The following is an 18,140-nucleotide window of genomic DNA, read 5'->3' on the forward strand; positions in this document are numbered from 1 at the left end:
CCACTCTTAATTAATTATTAGGTTGTATTATGTTGAGCCTTTTAATTATTTGACTTATATTATTATTTCAGTTCATATTTGTTTAGCCCGGTTAATTAGACGCAGCTACCCAATTACGATTAATTTTTACGAGGTTATCTTATCAAGCGAATGTTCGATTTAGCTACTTTCTTTTTTTGATTAAATAGGGCGACTTCTATTTATTATCAAGTGGGTTAAAATACTCTAAGATGGGCAGATTAATTATAGTTATGATTCGATTCGTGAAGCGAGGCTTAGTTAGTTTTCTGAATCCAATAGCCTGTTTATTAATAAAACTCTCGGGTTATGATATTAGAATAATAAATCATGCATAAGAGATTCATGCATAGTTACTCACGCATTCTCATTATTTGAGAATTTTTGCTCGAGCAAATATCTTATTTAAATTCTCATAATAAAGGTCAAGCGCGAGAGCAATACCTAGACGAGAGCTACTGCACCACAACTAGAGCTATAATCAGGTGGGCTTACTTTCCAAATGTATGCTTGAGTTATTAAGCTCTAAATATTTCATGAAATGAAAACTGTTTATCCAATAAATGTTTTTGTGCGCTCTGTTATGTTTAAGGCTCGCAATTCATGGATCGATCGAGGTTCTCTTATGACCTAACACGTTGTTTGAGAATTGTGTACACTTGTTAGTTGTTTCGGTGGGTTGATCTCCATCGGGCACTAATTCATGTCAGAGGCGTTATAAGGGTGCTTGGCTGGATGTGTTCCGGAGCATGTATCATGTAAGGCCTGCCTGGGTAGCGTCCCGAGGCCAATTCAACTTGTCTGAGTTACGTCCTCAGGGCAAGTGTCATGGGAATGAGGGATCTGTCGGTGGCTAAAAGGTCCGGGATCACAGCGAGTAACAGAACAGAGTGTGACAACAGCGCGCTAATAAAATGAAATGCTTTAACATGCTTAGAAGTTCCTTTACTTTAAAACCTTCTAAGTTATGTCATGAATGATTGGATAAACTGCTCTTACGAATTGTGAAATGTTTTAAAAGTTGCAGCCCACTAAGTACATTAGTACTTAGCCCAAATATTTTATAAATGTTTTTCAGGTTGATGGCTGGTGTTGACGGGGAGAGCTGAGGCTAGGGTTCAACTCCGTGTTTTGGCTTCCGCTGTTGTGCTAGCCTTTATCTGTCTTTCGTTCTCTTGACTTAAGACCCTTATGTTATGACTCTAAACGATATCTTTTGTTGAGCTTAGAGTTTTGACTCTCAAGTATTTTGGTTAAGGAATGTTGGTTATCTGAAGCATGAAACTAAACTTATGTGATCCTGAGTTTGAATATTGTCATTTGATTGGCAACTCTTAAGGCCTTTCAATTTACCTCCTTTCATTTTATCTCTTTGGAATATGAATACCCAATTTAATGGGTAGATTGTCAAGTTTATTCTGGTTGATTAAGACTTTCCATTATTTTTCCTATTTTCTTTTGCCTTGGGAAGTCGGGCTGTTACAAGTGGTATCAGAGCATAAGTTTTCTTTCATGTCTCTGATAACCATAAGTTTCTAACATCGAGTCTAGATTAGTGTCTCTAGACTTCTAAGAAAAATTTGTTGACCCTCAGCTCGCCGTCACACTGCCGCAACGAAAAGGTACGATTTAAAAGTTTCAATGATTTTAAATGCTCTCAAGTTTTCAAGAAGTGCGCGCTTTCAATGAATGATGTTATATGAATTGCTTATCGCTTTCATATTGTTATTTTGAGTCTCCGACTCATATAACCAATGTATGTATGTCGTGTTTGGGACTACCCGAGCCCTTAATGAATCAATGAATTTATGATTGAGTTAGATTTCCTAAATCTTCCTGACTTGAGGAAAGTTTTCATGAAAGGGACATGCACTGTCCAAATGTTTTTAAGGTTTCAAAAGAAACAAATGATTGAATGAATGAAAGGTTTTATATTATTGTTTTAGGTTCATCACCTATATGACTTGAATGATGAGTCATCTTACAAACCGTTTGAGTACTACCTAAAGATACTTTAGAAATGTTAGTCGTGATAGCCCCGCTTGATCGATTTAAGTAAGGAATGATAAGATAGCAGCGTTTAACATAGATATGTTACAACGTAGAAGAAATGTCATGAGATTAAGGTTTCACTTAAGTTATCCCACTTAAGTTAAGATTAGTTCCACATAGAACTAGTCTTTCACATGGTTACATCATAGAAGCGATATATCTTGTACATATCTAGGTATGTATGTATGTAGAATGAGTCTCACTGTTGTGTTAATATCGTTCGTAAACCGGAATGGAAGACGCACCAAGAGGACGCGGTAGGGGACGAGGATGTGGTCGTGGTCGCGGACGCGGCAGGGGATTCATCCCTGAAGAGCCAATCCAACAAGTAGCACCAAATCGTACTGCTGAAGAGAAGTTTCGTAAGGAAAAACCTCCAACGTTTGACGGGCTAGGCGATCCAACAAACGCCGAAAAATGGGTTAGGGCTATAGAGCGTATCTTTAGCTACATCCGTTGCGATGACGAAGACAAAGTAACTTGTGCAACCTACCAAATGGTGGATGAAGCCGACTTCTGGTGGGAATCAGTGAGACGCACAATGACTGAGGAACAGTGGGAAAACTTCACTTGAGAAGATTTTAAGACTGTGTTGTATGAGAAGTACATACCGGGATGCTATAGACAGAAGAAGCAGAACGAGTTCTGGAATCTGAAACAGAAAGCTGGGACAGTTACGGAATACGATAGAGCCTTCAATCAGCTATCAAGATATGCTCCGACGCTGGTGGACACTGATGAGAAGCGCGCAGAAAAAAATTCAGAAATGGATTGCGCCATGAGATAGCGATTTCTTTAGCAAGCCAAGGAGGTCTTACGTATGCACAAACATTGAGCAGAGCCCTCACCATTGAATCACTGCTACCGAAGGAGAAAGGAAAATCTACCGAACAATCTAGAATTGTACCATCTCAGGATAGTGGTAAAGGAAAAAGAAAATGGAACGAGGGAACTGGTGGAAACCCTAGGAATGGAAATGGGAAGAAACTATGGGCGGCAAATCAAAATCAAAATCAACACCAGCACCAACAGCCGCAAGCTATAGCTCCACTACCTTGTCCAAACTGTCAAAAACCCCATTTAGGGGAATGCAAGAAGGGAATGAATGTTTGTTATTACTGCGGGGAACCTGGGCATTTTGCTTCAGCATGCCCAAAGAAAAGAGGAGGAGCACCCAACAACAAAATCCCGGAAACCAACAACGACAAAACCAAGGTCATGGAGGATACCAAGGACAACCACGAAATGCTAGGGCCTATGCCCTTAACCAACACCAAGCAGCAGGAGATCAGGAAAACCTAGCAGGTATGATTAATGTTTTTGACGTGTCGATTATAGCTTTGTTTGATACTGGAGCGTCTCACTCTCTCATTCCACCTACTGCTAGTAAGAAACTAGAATTGACGTTGCAATCGTCCGAAACAACTTCAGAAGTTAGGATAACTGAGGGTGGAAGACTGAATGCTAAGGACGTTACTTGCGTGTTATTTCTATGATAGAAGTTGACGTAATCCTAGAATTGATAGACTTAATCGAGTCAGAACTACAATACTTTGTAGCGAGAGAAGGATCACACTCCAATCTCCAAGAAAAGAAAAGGGCAAGTTCCACGACGTGATGACATACCAGATTTTGAAGAAAATTTCTGTAAGAAGAACGATGTTACGTTGTTAGAAAGTTAAGGCCGTGTATGATTCAATGCCGCATAAGAGCTGAATGGAATGAATGTCTAATATTCCAAACTAGATGACCCAAATATGCAAATTTCGGGACGAAATTTTTGTTAAGAGGGGTAGTATGTAGTAACCCGCTCTTTTATTATTATTATTATTATTATTATTATTATTATTATTATTATTATTATTATTATTATTATTATTATTATTATTATTCCTATTAAAACCAGTAATGCAATAAATTTTATTGCATCTTTCAGTGATGAAACCCAATGATGATTTATGATTGATTTCGACTTATGACTTTGAGTTATATAATACATGAAGCAGAGTTATTATTTTATTTCACGTGAGAAACCGCAATAAGAATTATTGAGCAGTCAATAATTATTATTTCAGATTATAATTGACTTAGCAACCTCATGTTATTTATTAAGTGCAATAGAAATATTATTTATATTATTAGTTGTTATTATTTTTGTACTTGTTTAAGTCGTGAATTTATTCCGGCTTGTGAGGAGAATTAAATCTACGGATTTAATTTAGATGTATTTTACAGTCTATCGATACTAACAAGCGAGTAATTAGATATCGAGCAATGCATAAACACGCGATATTAGTAAAAACCCGGAACTAGTATTTCATTGATCAAGTGATACATTATTACAGATTTGGATTTATCAAGATAGAACAATTTTACTTATTGCCATCACATCTACATTTACAAGCATCATCCTTCCTACTCCTACTCCATACTACCCTACTACATCAAAAGTAGATAAAAAGAAATGTGTATGTGTGTGCAAAAATCTGCAACACCATTCCCTTTCCCCTATGCCAGCCGCCCCACTCCTCCAATCCCATTCTCCCCACCCCTCCTACCTATCCTCTAGCACACTCAAGTGTGCAGCCTCCATCCACCCTTTATACTACCCCAACACTTCACCCATTCCTTCCATTTCGCACCAGCAATCACAAGGAGAAGGGAGACTTGGCTTAACTACTCTGCCAAGACTTCAAGCTGCTCCAATCCAGTAGTACCCCAACACTCGAAACATTTGAGGAAGAAATCATTTACTGCACTACTGCCAAACTTCAAGGAAGTAGGCTTTCTTCAACTTTCTTCATCACCTTCTAAATTCCACCTGCATTAATGCAAAGATCAACATTCTATTTCAGTTCCAACCCCTTAAAGACCTTAACAAACAAGAAGCAGGAGAGAGCATTCGTTCACTCTCTGCCAGAACTTTTCAAGTCATTCCAGCCCATATAATCAACAACCATCAACCAGAAACTTTCACAAGGTATGCATACCATCTCAGTTATTCAAATTCCATCCGCATTTCATACCATCAATCATGATCAGATTCAAATGATAGAAGACCTATATAAGCATAATGAACATAGCCAAGTTACACTCCATAATGCAGAACACCAGTTACATTTTTTTTAATGTAAGAATTAGTGTGTAGAACTCGAGCAACTCAACATACTAAGCACAATAAGGAAAATCAAGCTTTACAGTAGGGTAGAGGAGAACTTAGCTTTTAGAAAAGAGGGACGCTGCCCTGCTTAGTCAGGCCGAGAAACGACGTCTGGGCGGCGACTCGCGGGGGCAGCAGCGTCGACGGCGTCAAGCGGTGAAGGGCAGGCGACTCCTGACCTCGGCGATGGCCCTCGCCGATTCTGGAATAGCAGCATTCGGCGGCGTACCCTTCGCCCGAATCCAGCAGCAGCAGCGTGGCGTGGCTCGAACCGTCGACCCTGGAGAAAACAACAACGGCAGGCTTTCCCCTACTAGCCGGAAACCGCGGAGCAGCAACGGCGGAAACGATATCAGACTGAGGAAATTATGTTTCCTCCCTTCATCCTTTGCACTCGATTTCAAAAGGAAGGTAGTGAGATGAAGAGGGGGGCAGCCGAGGATCGGCGCCCTCGGCGGCCAGACGACCAGCGGCCGCCGCCGCGAGTGCAGCGGCGCGGCGAAGCCGGCCTTCCAGATGCAGCGGAGGCGGTATTCTTTCCTCTGGCAGAAATTAGGGCTTCTTCGTTCCTTCAATAGATTCGAGGGAGAGAAGAACGATTGAAGCCGAAAGGAGATGGGCGAAGGGAGCGTCCGAGTCAGGCAGGGCGACGACCAGCGACCGTTCGCCGTTCTTCCATAGGCGGCGGCGGCGGCGATTTCTGATTTTGGGAGAGAATAGGACCCCTCAGTTTATCTTCTTCGGTGGACTTTTGAGAGAGAAATTGAGGGAGGAAGGACGACAGACGAAGGAGGGGCGGCCTCACCCACCGGCAACGGCCGTTCGCCGGATTTCAAAAGTGGTGGTGGCGGATTCAGGTGATGGAGGAATTAGGGCTCACCCTATTTGCCTTGAGCATGTATTATCAGAGAGGGGCGTCTGCTTTGAGAAGAGAGGGAGAAGAGGCGAAGCGCCGACTCGCCAGGTCGCGGAGCGGCGGCGGCAGGCGCCTCGGCTGAGGCCGGATCGAGAGGGAGAGGGAGAGAGAGGGAGAGGACCGAAGGGAGTATCTGATTGAGAGAAAGAGAGAGACGAGTTGGGGGTGAATAAGAAGAGTTGGGCCATTTCCTTGGGCCTCACCATTTTATTTGATTCTGGACCCAGATTCAATTATTTTTCTTCTTTTGGGCTGAAAGTTGGGCTTTGTTTTATTTTTATTTTTACTTCTTTTCAATTGGGCTAAGTTTAATTATCTAACTTGGGCCCAGAGTTAATTATTTCAGTTGGGCTGCTAATATTTTATTTGGGCCCTGATTCATTTAATTATTTGAGTCCAATAATCTCATTTCAATTGGGCCTTGTATTTTAATTATTCAACCCAAATTTAATTATTTTACTTGGGCTCCAGATTTATATATATGAATTGTAATTATTTAATTTAATTCAAGCCCACTCTTAATTAATTATTAGGTTGTATTATGTTGAGCCTTTTAATTATTTGACTTATATTATTATTTCAGTTCATATTTGTTTAGCCCGGTTAATTAGACACAGCTACCCAATTACGATTAATTTTTACGAGGTTATCTTATCAAGCGAATGTTCGATTTAGCTACTTTCTTTTTTTGATTAAATAGGGCGACTTCTATTTATTATCAAGTGGGTTAAAATACTCTAAGATGGGCAGATTAATTATAGTTATGATTCGATTCGTGAAGCGAGGCTTAGTTAGTTTTCTGAATCCAATAGCCTGTTTATTAATAAAACTCTCGGGTTATGATATTAGAATAATAAATCATGCATAAGAGATTCATGCATAGTTACTCACGCATTCTCATTATTTGAGAATTTTTGCTCGAGCAAATATCTTATTTAAATTCTCATAATAAAGGTCAAGCGCGAGAGCAATACCTAGACGAGAGCTACTGCACCACAACTAGAGCTATAATCAGGTGGGCTTACTTTCCAAATGTATGCTTGAGTTATTAAGCTCTAAATATTTCATGAAATGAAAACTGTTTATCCAATAAATGTTTTTGTGCGCTCTGTTATGTTTAAGGCTCGCAATTCATGGATCGATCGAGGTTCTCTTATGACCTAACACGTTGTTTGAGAATTGTGTACACTTGTTAGTTGTTTCGGTGGGTTGATCTCCATCGGGCACTAATTCATGTCAGAGGCGTTATAAGGGTGCTTGGCTGGATGTGTTCCGGAGCATGTATCATGTAAGGCCTGCCTGGGTAGCGTCCCGAGGCCAATTCAACTTGTCTGAGTTACGTCCTCAGGGCAAGTGTCATGGGAATGAGGGATCTGTCGGTGGCTAAAAGGTCCGGGATCACAGCGAGTAACAGAACAGAGTGTGACAACAGCGCGCTAATAAAATGAAATGCTTTAACATGCTTAGAAGTTCCTTTACTTTAAAACCTTCTAAGTTATGTCATGAATGATTGGATAAACTGCTCTTACGAATTGTGAAATGTTTTAAAAGTTGCAGCCCACTAAGTACATTAGTACTTAGCCCAAATATTTTTTAAATGTTTTTCAGGTTGATGGCTGGTGTTGACGGGGAGAGCTGAGGCTAGGGTTCAACTCCGTGTTTTGGCTTCCGCTGTTGTGCTAGCCTTTATCTGTCTTTCGTTCTCTTGACTTAAGACCCTTATGTTGTGACTCTAAACGATATCTTTTGTTGAGCTTAGAGTTTTGACTCTCAAGTATTTTGGTTAAGGAATGTTGGTTATCTGAAGCATGAAACTAAACTTATGTGATCCTGAGTTTGAATATTGTCATTTGATTGGCAACTCTTAAGGCCTTTCAATTTACCTCCTTTCATTTTATCTCTTTGGAATATGAATACCCAATTTAATGGGTAGATTGTCAAGTTTATTCTGGTTGATTAAGACTTTCCATTATTTTTCCTATTTTCTTTTGCCTTGGGAAGTCGGGCTGTTACAAGTGGTATCAGAGCATAAGTTTTCTTTCATGTCTCTGATAACCATAAGTTTCTAACATCGAGTCTAGATTAGTGTCTCTAGACTTCTAAGAAAAATTTGTTGACCCTCAGCTCGCCGTCACACTGCCGCAACGAAAAGGTACGATTTAAAAGTTTCAATGATTTTAAATGCTCTCAAGTTTTCAAGAAGTGCGCGCTTTCAATGAATGATGTTATATGAATTGCTTATCGCTTTCATATTGTTATTTTGAGTCTCCGACTCATATAACCAATGTATGTATGTCGTGTTTGGGACTACCCGAGCCCTTAATGAATCAATGAATTTATGATTGAGTTAGATTTCCTAAATCTTCCTGACTTGAGGAAAGTTTTCATGAAAGGGACATGCACTGTCCAAATGTTTTTAAGGTTTCAAAAGAAACAAATGATTGAATGAATGAAAGGTTTTATATTATTGTTTTAGGTTCATCACCTATATGACTTGAATGATGAGTCATCTTACAAACCGTTTGAGTACTACCTAAAGATACTTTAGAAATGTTAGTCGTGATAGCCCCGCTTGATCGATTTAAGTAAGGAATGATAAGATAGCAGCGTTTAACATAGATATGTTACAACGTAGAAGAAATGTCATGAGATTAAGGTTTCACTTAAGTTATCCCACTTAAGTTAAGATTAGTTCCACATAGAACTAGTCTTTCACATGGTTACATCATAGAAGCGATATATCTTGTACATATCTAGGTATGTATGTATGTAGAATGAGTCTCACTGTTGTGTTAATATCGTTCGTAAACCGGAATGGAAGACACACCAAGAGGACGCGGTAGGGGACGAGGATGTGGTCGTGGTCGCGGACGCGGCAGGGGATTCATCCCTGAAGAGCCAATCCAACAAGTAGCACCAAATCGTACTGCTGAAGAGAAGTTTCGTAAGGAAAAACCTCCAACGTTTGACGGGCTAGGCGATCCAACAAACGCCGAAAAATGGGTTAGGGCTATAGAGCGTATCTTTAGCTACATCCGTTGCGATGACGAAGACAAAGTAACTTGTGCAACCTACCAAATGGTGGACGAAGCCGACTTCTGGTGGGAATCAGTGAGACGCACAATGACTGAGGAACAGTGGGAAAACTTCACTTGAGAAGATTTTAAGACTGTGTTGTATGAGAAGTACATACCGGGATGCTATAGACAGAAGAAGCAGAACGAGTTCTGGAATCTGAAACAGAAAGCTGGGACAGTTACGGAATACGATAGAGCCTTCAATCAGCTATCAAGATATGCTCCGACGCTGGTGGACACTGATGAGAAGCGCACAGAAAAAAATTCAGAAATGGATTGCGCCATGAGATAGCGATTTCTTTAGCAAGCCAAGGAGGTCTTACGTATGCACAAACATTGAGCAGAGCCCTCACCATTGAATCACTGCTACCGAAGGAGAAAGGAAAATCTACCGAACAATCTAGAATTGTACCATCTCAGGATAGTGGTAAAGGAAAAAGAAAATGGAACGAGGGAACTGGTGGAAACCCTAGGAATGGAAATGGGAAGAAACTATGGGCGGCAAATCAAAATCAAAATCAACACCAGCACCAACAGCCGCAAGCTATAGCTCCACTACCTTGTCCAAACTGTCAAAAACCCCATTTAGGGGAATGCAAGAAGGGAATGAATGTTTGTTATTACTGCGGGGAACCTGGGCATTTTGCTTCAGCATGCCCAAAGAAAAGAGGAGGAGCACCCAACAACAAAATCCCGGAAACCAACAACGACAAAACCAAGGTCATGGAGGATACCAAGGACAACCACGAAATGCTAGGGCCTATGCCCTTAACCAACACCAAGCAGCAGGAGATCAGGAAAACCTAGCAGGTATGATTAATGTTTTTGACGTGTCGATTATAGCTTTGTTTGATACTGGAGCGTCTCACTCTCTCATTCCACCTACTGCTAGTAAGAAACTAGAATTGACGTTGCAATCGTCCGAAACAACTTCAGAAGTTAGGATAACTGAGGGTGGAAGACTGAATGCTAAGGACGTTACTTGCGTGTTATTTCTATGATAGAAGTTGACGTAATCCTAGAATTGATAGACTTAATCGAGTCAGAACTACAATACTTTGTAGCGAGAGAAGGATCACACTCCAATCTCCAAGAAAAGAAAAGGGCAAGTTCCACGACGTGATGACATACCAGATTTTGAAGAAAATTTCTGTAAGAAGAACGATGTTACGTTGTTAGAAAGTTAAGGCCGTGTATGATTCAATGCCGCATAAGAGCTGAATGGAATGAATGTCTAATATTCCAAACTAGATGACCCAAATATGCAAATTTCGGGACGAAATTTTTGTTAAGAGGGGTAGTATGTAGTAACCCGCTCTTTTATTATTATTATTATTATTATTATTATTATTATTATTATTATTATTATTATTATTATTATTATTATTATTATTATTCCTATTAAAACCAGTAATGCAATAAATTTTATTGCATCTTTCAGTGATGAAACCCAATGATGATTTATGATTGATTTCGACTTATGACTTTGAGTTATATAATACATGAAGCAGAGTTATTATTTTATTTCACGTGAGAAACCGCAATAAGAATTATTGAGCAGTCAATAATTATTATTTCAGATTATAATTGACTTAGCAACCTCATGTTATTTATTAAGTGCAATAGAAATATTATTTATATTATTAGTTGTTATTATTTTTGTACTTGTTTAAGTCGTGAATTTATTCCGGCTTGTGAGGAGAATTAAATCTACGGATTTAATTTAGATGTATTTTACAGTCTATCGATACTAACAAGCGAGTAATTAGATATCGAGCAATGCATAAACACGCGATATTAGTAAAAACCCGGAACTAGTATTTCATTGATCAAGTGATACATTATTACAGATTTGGATTTATCAAGATAGAACAATTTTACTTATTGCCATCACATCTACATTTACAAGCATCATCCTTCCTACTCCTACTCCATACTACCCTACTACATCAAAAGTAGATAAAAAGAAATGTGTATGTGTGTGCAAAAATCTGCAACACCATTCCCTTTCCCCTATGCCAGCCGCCCCACTCCTCCAATCCCATTCTCCCCACCCCTCCTACCTATCCTCTAGCACACTCAAGTGTGCAGCCTCCATCCACCCTTTATACTACCCCAACACTTCACCCATTCCTTCCATTTCGCACCAGCAATCACAAGGAGAAGGGAGACTTGGCTTAACTACTCTGCCAAGACTTCAAGCTGCTCCAATCCAGTAGTACCCCAACACTCGAAACATTTGAGGAAGAAATCATTTACTGCACTACTGCCAAACTTCAAGGAAGTAGGCTTTCTTCAACTTTCTTCATCACCTTCTAAATTCCACCTGCATTAATGCAAAGATCAACATTCTATTTCAGTTCCAACCCCTTAAAGACCTTAACAAACAAGAAGCAGGAGAGAGCATTCGTTCACTCTCTGCCAGAACTTTTCAAGTCATTCCAGCCCATATAATCAACAACCATCAACCAGAAACTTTCACAAGGTATGCATACCATCTCAGTTATTCAAATTCCATCCGCATTTCATACCATCAATCATGATCAGATTCAAATGATAGAAGACCTATATAAGCATAATGAACATAGCCAAGTTACACTCCATAATGCAGAACACCAGTTACATTTTTTTTAATGTAAGAATTAGTGTGTAGAACTCGAGCAACTCAACATACTAAGCACAATAAGGAAAATCAAGCTTTACAGTAGGGTAGAGGAGAACTTAGCTTTTAGAAAAGAGGGACGCTGCCCTGCTTAGTCAGGCCGAGAAACGACGTCTGGGCGGCGACTCGCGGGGGCAGCAGCATCGACGGCGTCAAGCGGTGAAGGGCAGGCGACTCCTGACCTCGGCGATGGCCCTCGCCGATTCTGGAATAGCAGCATTCGGCGGCGTACCCTTCGCCCGAATCCAGCAGCAGCAGCGTGGCGTGGCTCGAACCGTCGACCCTGGAGAAAACAACAACGGCGGGCTTTCCCCTACTAGCCGGAAACCGCGGAGCAGCAACGGCGGAAACGATATCAGACTGAGGAAATTATGTTTCCTCCCTTCATCCTTTGCACTCGATTTCAAAAGGAAGGTAGTGAGATGAAGAGGGGGGCAGCCGAGGATCGGCGCCCTCGGCGGCCAGACGACCAGCGGCCGCCGCCGCGAGTGCAGCGGCGCGGCGAAGCCGGCCTTCCAGATGCAGCGGAGGCGGTATTCTTTCCTCTGGCAGAAATTAGGGCTTCTTCGTTCCTTCAATAGATTCGAGGGAGAGAAGAACGATTGAAGCCGAAAGGAGATGGGCGAAGGGAGCGTCCGAGTCAGGCAGGGCGACGACCAGCGACCGTTCGCCGTTCTTCCATAGGCGGCGGCGGCGGCGATTTCTGATTTTGGGAGAGAATAGGACCCCTCAGTTTATCTTCTTCGGTGGACTTTTGAGAGAGAAATTGAGGGAGGAAGGACGACAGACGAAGGAGGGGCGGCCTCACCCACCGGCAACGGCCGTTCGCCGGATTTCAAAAGTGGTGGTGGCGGATTCAGGTGATGGAGGAATTAGGGCTCACCCTATTTGCCTTGAGCATGTATTATCAGAGAGGGGCGTCTGCTTTGAGAAGAGAGGGAGAAGAGGCGAAGCGCCGACTCGCCAGGTCGCGGAGCGGCGACGGCAGGCGCCTCGGCTGAGGCCGGATCGAGAGGGAGAGGGAGAGAGAGGGAGAGGACCGAAGGGAGTATCTGATTGAGAGAAAGAGAGAGACGAGTTGGGGGTGAATAAGAAGAGTTGGGCCATTTCCTTGGGCCTCACCATTTTATTTGATTCTGGACCCAGATTCAATTATTTTTCTTCTTTTGGGCTGAAAGTTGGGCTTTGTTTTATTTTTATTTTTACTTCTTTTCAATTGGGCTAAGTTTAATTATCTAACTTGGGCCCAGAGTTAATTATTTCAGTTGGGCTGCTAATATTTTATTTGGGCCCTGATTCATTTAATTATTTGAGTCCAATAATCTCATTTCAATTGGGCCTTGTATTTTAATTATTCAACCCAAATTTAATTATTTTACTTGGGCTCCAGATTTATATATATGAATTGTAATTATTTAATTTAATTCAAGCCCACTCTTAATTAATTATTAGGTTGTATTATGTTGAGCCTTTTAATTATTTGACTTATATTATTATTTCAGTTCATATTTGTTTAGCCCGGTTAATTAGACGCAGCTACCCAATTACGATTAATTTTTACGAGGTTATCTTATCAAGCGAATGTTCGATTTAGCTACTTTCTTTTTTTGATTAAATAGGGCGACTTCTATTTATTATCAAGTGGGTTAAAATACTCTAAGATGGGCAGATTAATTATAGTTATGATTCGATTCGTGAAGCGAGGCTTAGTTAGTTTTCTGAATCCAATAGCCTGTTTATTAATAAAACTCTCGGGTTATGATATTAGAATAATAAATCATGCATAAGAGATTCATGCATAGTTACTCACGCATTCTCATTATTTGAGAATTTTTGCTCGAGCAAATATCTTATTTAAATTCTCATAATAAAGGTCAAGCGCGAGAGCAATACCTAGACGAGAGCTACTGCACCACAACTAGAGCTATAATCAGGTGGGCTTACTTTCCAAATGTATGCTTGAGTTATTAAGCTCTAAATATTTCATGAAATGAAAACTGTTTATCCAATAAATGTTTTTGTGCGCTCTGTTATGTTTAAGGCTCGCAATTCATGGATCGATCGAGGTTCTCTTATGACCTAACACGTTGTTTGAGAATTGTGTACACTTGTTAGTTGTTTTGGTGGGTTGATCTCCATCGGGCACTAATTCATGTCAGAGGCGTTATAAGGGTGCTTGGCTGGATGTGTTCCGGAGCATGTATCATGTAAGGCCTGCCTGGGTAGCGTCCCGAGGCCAATTCAACTTGTCTGAGTTACGTCCTCAGGGCAAGTGTCATGGGAATGAGGGATCCGTCGGTGGCTAAAAGGTCCGGGATCACAGCGAGTAACAGAACAGAGTGTGACAACAGCGCGCTAATAAAATGAAATGCTTTAACATGCTTAGAAGTTCCTTTACTTTAAAACCTTCTAAGTTATGTCATGAATGATTGGATAAACTGCTCTTACGAATTGTGAAATGTTTTAAAAGTTGCAGCCCACTAAGTACATTAGTACTTAGCCCAAATATTTTTTAAATGTTTTTCAGGTTGATGGCTGGTGTTGACGGGGAGAGCTGAGGCTAGGGTTCAACTCCGTGTTTTGGCTTCCGCTGTTGTGCTAGCCTTTATCTGTCTTTCGTTCTCTTGACTTAAGACCCTTATGTTATGACTCTAAACGATATCTTTTGTTGAGCTTAGAGTTTTGACTCTCAAGTATTTTGGTTAAGGAATGTTGGTTATCTGAAGCATGAAACTAAACTTATGTGATCCTGAGTTTGAATATTGTCATTTGATTGGCAACTCTTAAGGCCTTTCAATTTACCTCCTTTCATTTTATCTCTTTGGAATATGAATACCCAATTTAATGGGTAGATTGTCAAGTTTATTCTGGTTGATTAAGACTTTCCATTATTTTTCCTATTTTCTTTTGCCTTGGGAAGTCGGGCTGTTACATCAACTGAGAGGGGTTTCTCTAAATTAAAATTCTTGAAAACATATTTGCGATCGTCAATGTCACAAGAAAGACTAAATGGTTTGGCAATCTTGTGTATTGAAAAAGATATTTTAGATAATATTGAGACAAATGATATTATAAATGATTTTGCAAGTAAAAAGGCTAGAAGAAGTCATTTTTTATGAATAATAATTATTTTTAATTATTTTTTATATGATATACATATTGTGTCGTCGATGGTCCATTTTTTTGTTTCGCCCCGGGCCTCTTTTTTATCAGGACCGGCCCTGGGTAGATTTTCTTACACAATGAAAGTGCACGTGACAAGTGAGAATGGAGGCATAGGCCATTGATAAGTTATAACTAGTAGATATACATAGTAGTGAATATCTTAGCTGATAACCGATCAAGTTTATATTTGTTGATTCATTACCTTGCCGAGGTTCTCCTTTTATTTTAATTATTTATTTTAGTGTTTTAGTTTTTATTTTCTTTTCCCTCTTGCCCGTGATACTGTCCCTTGAGACTCCGATTAAGTATCTCATGACCAGGACGATACGTACACCTTTCCCCCTCTCTTTTTTGTGACCGTGACACGAGACGCAACTACACCAACTCCCTGTGGAATCGACCCTAGCTTATCACTGGCACTACGCCTGTCTTGGGCAATGTATTATAAATTAATTTGTATATTATCTGAAACGACAACTTCGATTAAAACCCCAAGTTCAGCTTCGACACTAAGCCTCTCAGTTTGCAATTCTTTTCTCGCTCGAAGAACTTATTGGGTGTTAGTTCTTTAAGCGCGATTGAATTGAGGGCGGATGTTAGAGAGACTAAACAAGTCACCACTCCCATGCATGAAGTCCATGTTGTCCTCCATGAAGACATTCCACCTCAGCATTATAATCCACGGTGTATGCCAAGAGAGACTGAAGATTACTTGAAGCAAGGAATCTGAACTCTGAATATGCCCACTCTAGTTCACTCGTGAGAGTACATGTTTGTTATGATATTTTGATTGTATATGATAGCACGTTAGCATTGCATTTATGTTCCTCAGTTTGTACACTTTAGCTAGTTGTATAGGATTTCATTAGATGATCTAGAACAGTCGATAAATTGCTATAAAATGAAACTGAGTCTTGCATTGTAAAGTTCAAGTTTGAAGTGAATACAAAAATGTTTGCAGCTACAATGCTATTGCCTATTTCCTATTCTAGCTCATTTCCTAATAAAACTGACAAGCTTTAACTATCTCCATTTCAACTTTAATATCTTATGGCGTTTTTTTATCTCTTGTGTGTGAGCATGCTTTCCCATCGAATTAATTCGACACAGGTTTTCAGAAATACTGAGAGATGAATATAAAGTGAATAAATTTCTCACTGAATTAATTTGTTAGGTAATAAATACTCCGTCCGTCCCTGAAATAGTTTCATCTTTGGGGACGACACAGATTTTAAGGAAACGTTGTAAAGTGTATTTGATAGTGGGAAACAAATATTATAATTATTATTGGAAGTTTTGAAAATGTGTTATAATTAGTATTGAGAGTGGTGCAAAATGAAAAGTAAGAATAAATAAAGTATTATTAGTGGTGGGGTAGTTGTTCAAAAATGGAAAGAAAGAAAGATGAAGTTCTTTGAGGGACGTCCCAAAAAAGAAAAAAAGAGGAAGTTATTTCAGGGGCGGAGGGAGTAAATGATTTGTAAGATATATTTTTTTGTAAATATTGTGTATGAATGAGATAAAGTATGACTAGTATTATACCCGTGCTCCGCACGGTCCAATTATTTATACGTATTTATCATATATAATAACAGTAACATATAGAATTGTAAAAAACAAAACAAAAAAAGTGATACAAAACATACCCGCACTTCGCACGACATGAATATTGATACGTATTTGTGAAGTATTGTAGCGCTACTATAGAATTGTAAAAAGAAAAACAAAAGTGATACAAAACATAATAGAAAATGGTTAAACAAAACTAATCATGTACATTACATAATACAAAAAATAGGAATAAAAATAACAAATAACTTTTATATCATACAGTTCATATTAAAAGATAGTACAACACAAATATAATGATAGTACGACACAAATATATATTTAGAATTATATTTCGCTACTTATATTACTACATAAAATGATATATGTAAGCACTTTGACTCTACAAAATGATATACGGAAGAACTTTGATATTGTATCGAATATATATTTAGAATTATATTTTCTTTTATAAACTTAAAGCATTAAATAATTAAATGGGTAACTTATGTATTAAAAATATTTAAAAAAACATAAAAAATTTGTGTGCATATAAAGTAATTCTACATATGGACCAAATTTCATAGTTTTTTTTTTTTTTATTTTAATTTGGCCCACAACAAAATATGAAGGCCCAAGATCAAGTAATTAATCGGACTAAAAGCATTAAATAAGTGGGTTAATTGCCGCTAAATTCAAAAGCTTTTAAAAAATTCGCGATATTCTCACCAACTTCAAAATCGGCATATAAATACATGAATTGAAAATCCGTTCTTAATGTTCCCAAACTCAGAAAAAACCCCCAAATTGAAGGTGACGTGGACTACCGTAAATACAGCGTGGCATAGTCGGCGGTGCAAGAAAACGGCGTCGTTTTTTTTAAAACAATACGACGTCGTTTTTATTTCCAACCACAATTAAAAAAAAAAAAAAAGTAAAATTGGGGCTGTGAATTCCAGGTCGCCGGCGAGAGCTTCAAGCTCGGATGGCGAAGCCCTTCCCTGCCCTGAATCGCGGCCTCCCTCCCTGAATCTAGGCCCCAAATCGCAGCCTCCCTCGTCTCTGGTCTCCCTCTCCTTTCTACTCTCTCCCCTCTCCCCTCTCTTGATCTAATCTTCCCAGCTAGACAAGAACACCCCAGCCGCCGTTGCTCACGATTCGAGCAACAACAATGGAAAATCAAGGATTCGAGCAACAAGAAGAAGGGGGGAGCGACTCGCCCCTCCCCTCTACGCGGCGTGGCCTCCCTCCTCGCGGCCTCCTCGCCGCCGTTGCTCCTCATAAAACCGGGCCGCTCACCGCCGCTCGTGCCCTAGGCCCCAAATTGCAGTTTTCGAAATCGCAGCAGCAGAAAACCCGCCGCCACCGCTGACCATGCCTGCCTCCCTCCACTCTCTCTCTAAAACTCCCGGCGACAACAACCCTCCTCACGGCCTCCTTGCGCAGTGGCGTTTGCTTGGGCAGACGAATGACGGCGGCGCGGTGGTGGCGTGGTTGGGGGGTAGGGGAAGGGATGAGAGAGGGGAGAGGGGGTAGGTGGTC

At 40.0% G+C, this 18,140-nt stretch overlaps 2 long non-coding RNA genes across 2 annotated transcripts; both read right to left on the reverse strand.

Moving 5' to 3' along the window:
- Positions 1 to 4,367: 4,367 nt before the first annotated feature.
- On the reverse strand, positions 4,368 to 6,560 carry LOC130988345 (uncharacterized). Its single transcript, XR_009090056.1, has 2 exons — positions 5,061 to 6,560; positions 4,368 to 4,891 (listed from the first exon to the last, which is right to left on the reverse strand). It is a non-coding gene; the product is annotated as an uncharacterized LOC130988345 (long non-coding RNA).
- Positions 6,561 to 11,025: 4,465 nt separating this feature from the next.
- LOC130988346 (uncharacterized) lies at positions 11,026 to 12,857 on the reverse strand. The gene is made up of 2 exons (XR_009090057.1): positions 11,719 to 12,857; positions 11,026 to 11,549 (listed from the first exon to the last, which is right to left on the reverse strand). It is a non-coding gene; the product is annotated as an uncharacterized LOC130988346 (long non-coding RNA).
- Between the last annotated feature and the right edge of the window lie 5,283 nt (positions 12,858 to 18,140).

This window comes from Salvia miltiorrhiza, chromosome 6 (genome assembly GCF_028751815.1).
Source record: "Salvia miltiorrhiza cultivar Shanhuang (shh) chromosome 6, IMPLAD_Smil_shh, whole genome shotgun sequence".
NCBI lineage: Eukaryota > Viridiplantae > Streptophyta > Magnoliopsida > Lamiales > Lamiaceae > Salvia > Salvia miltiorrhiza.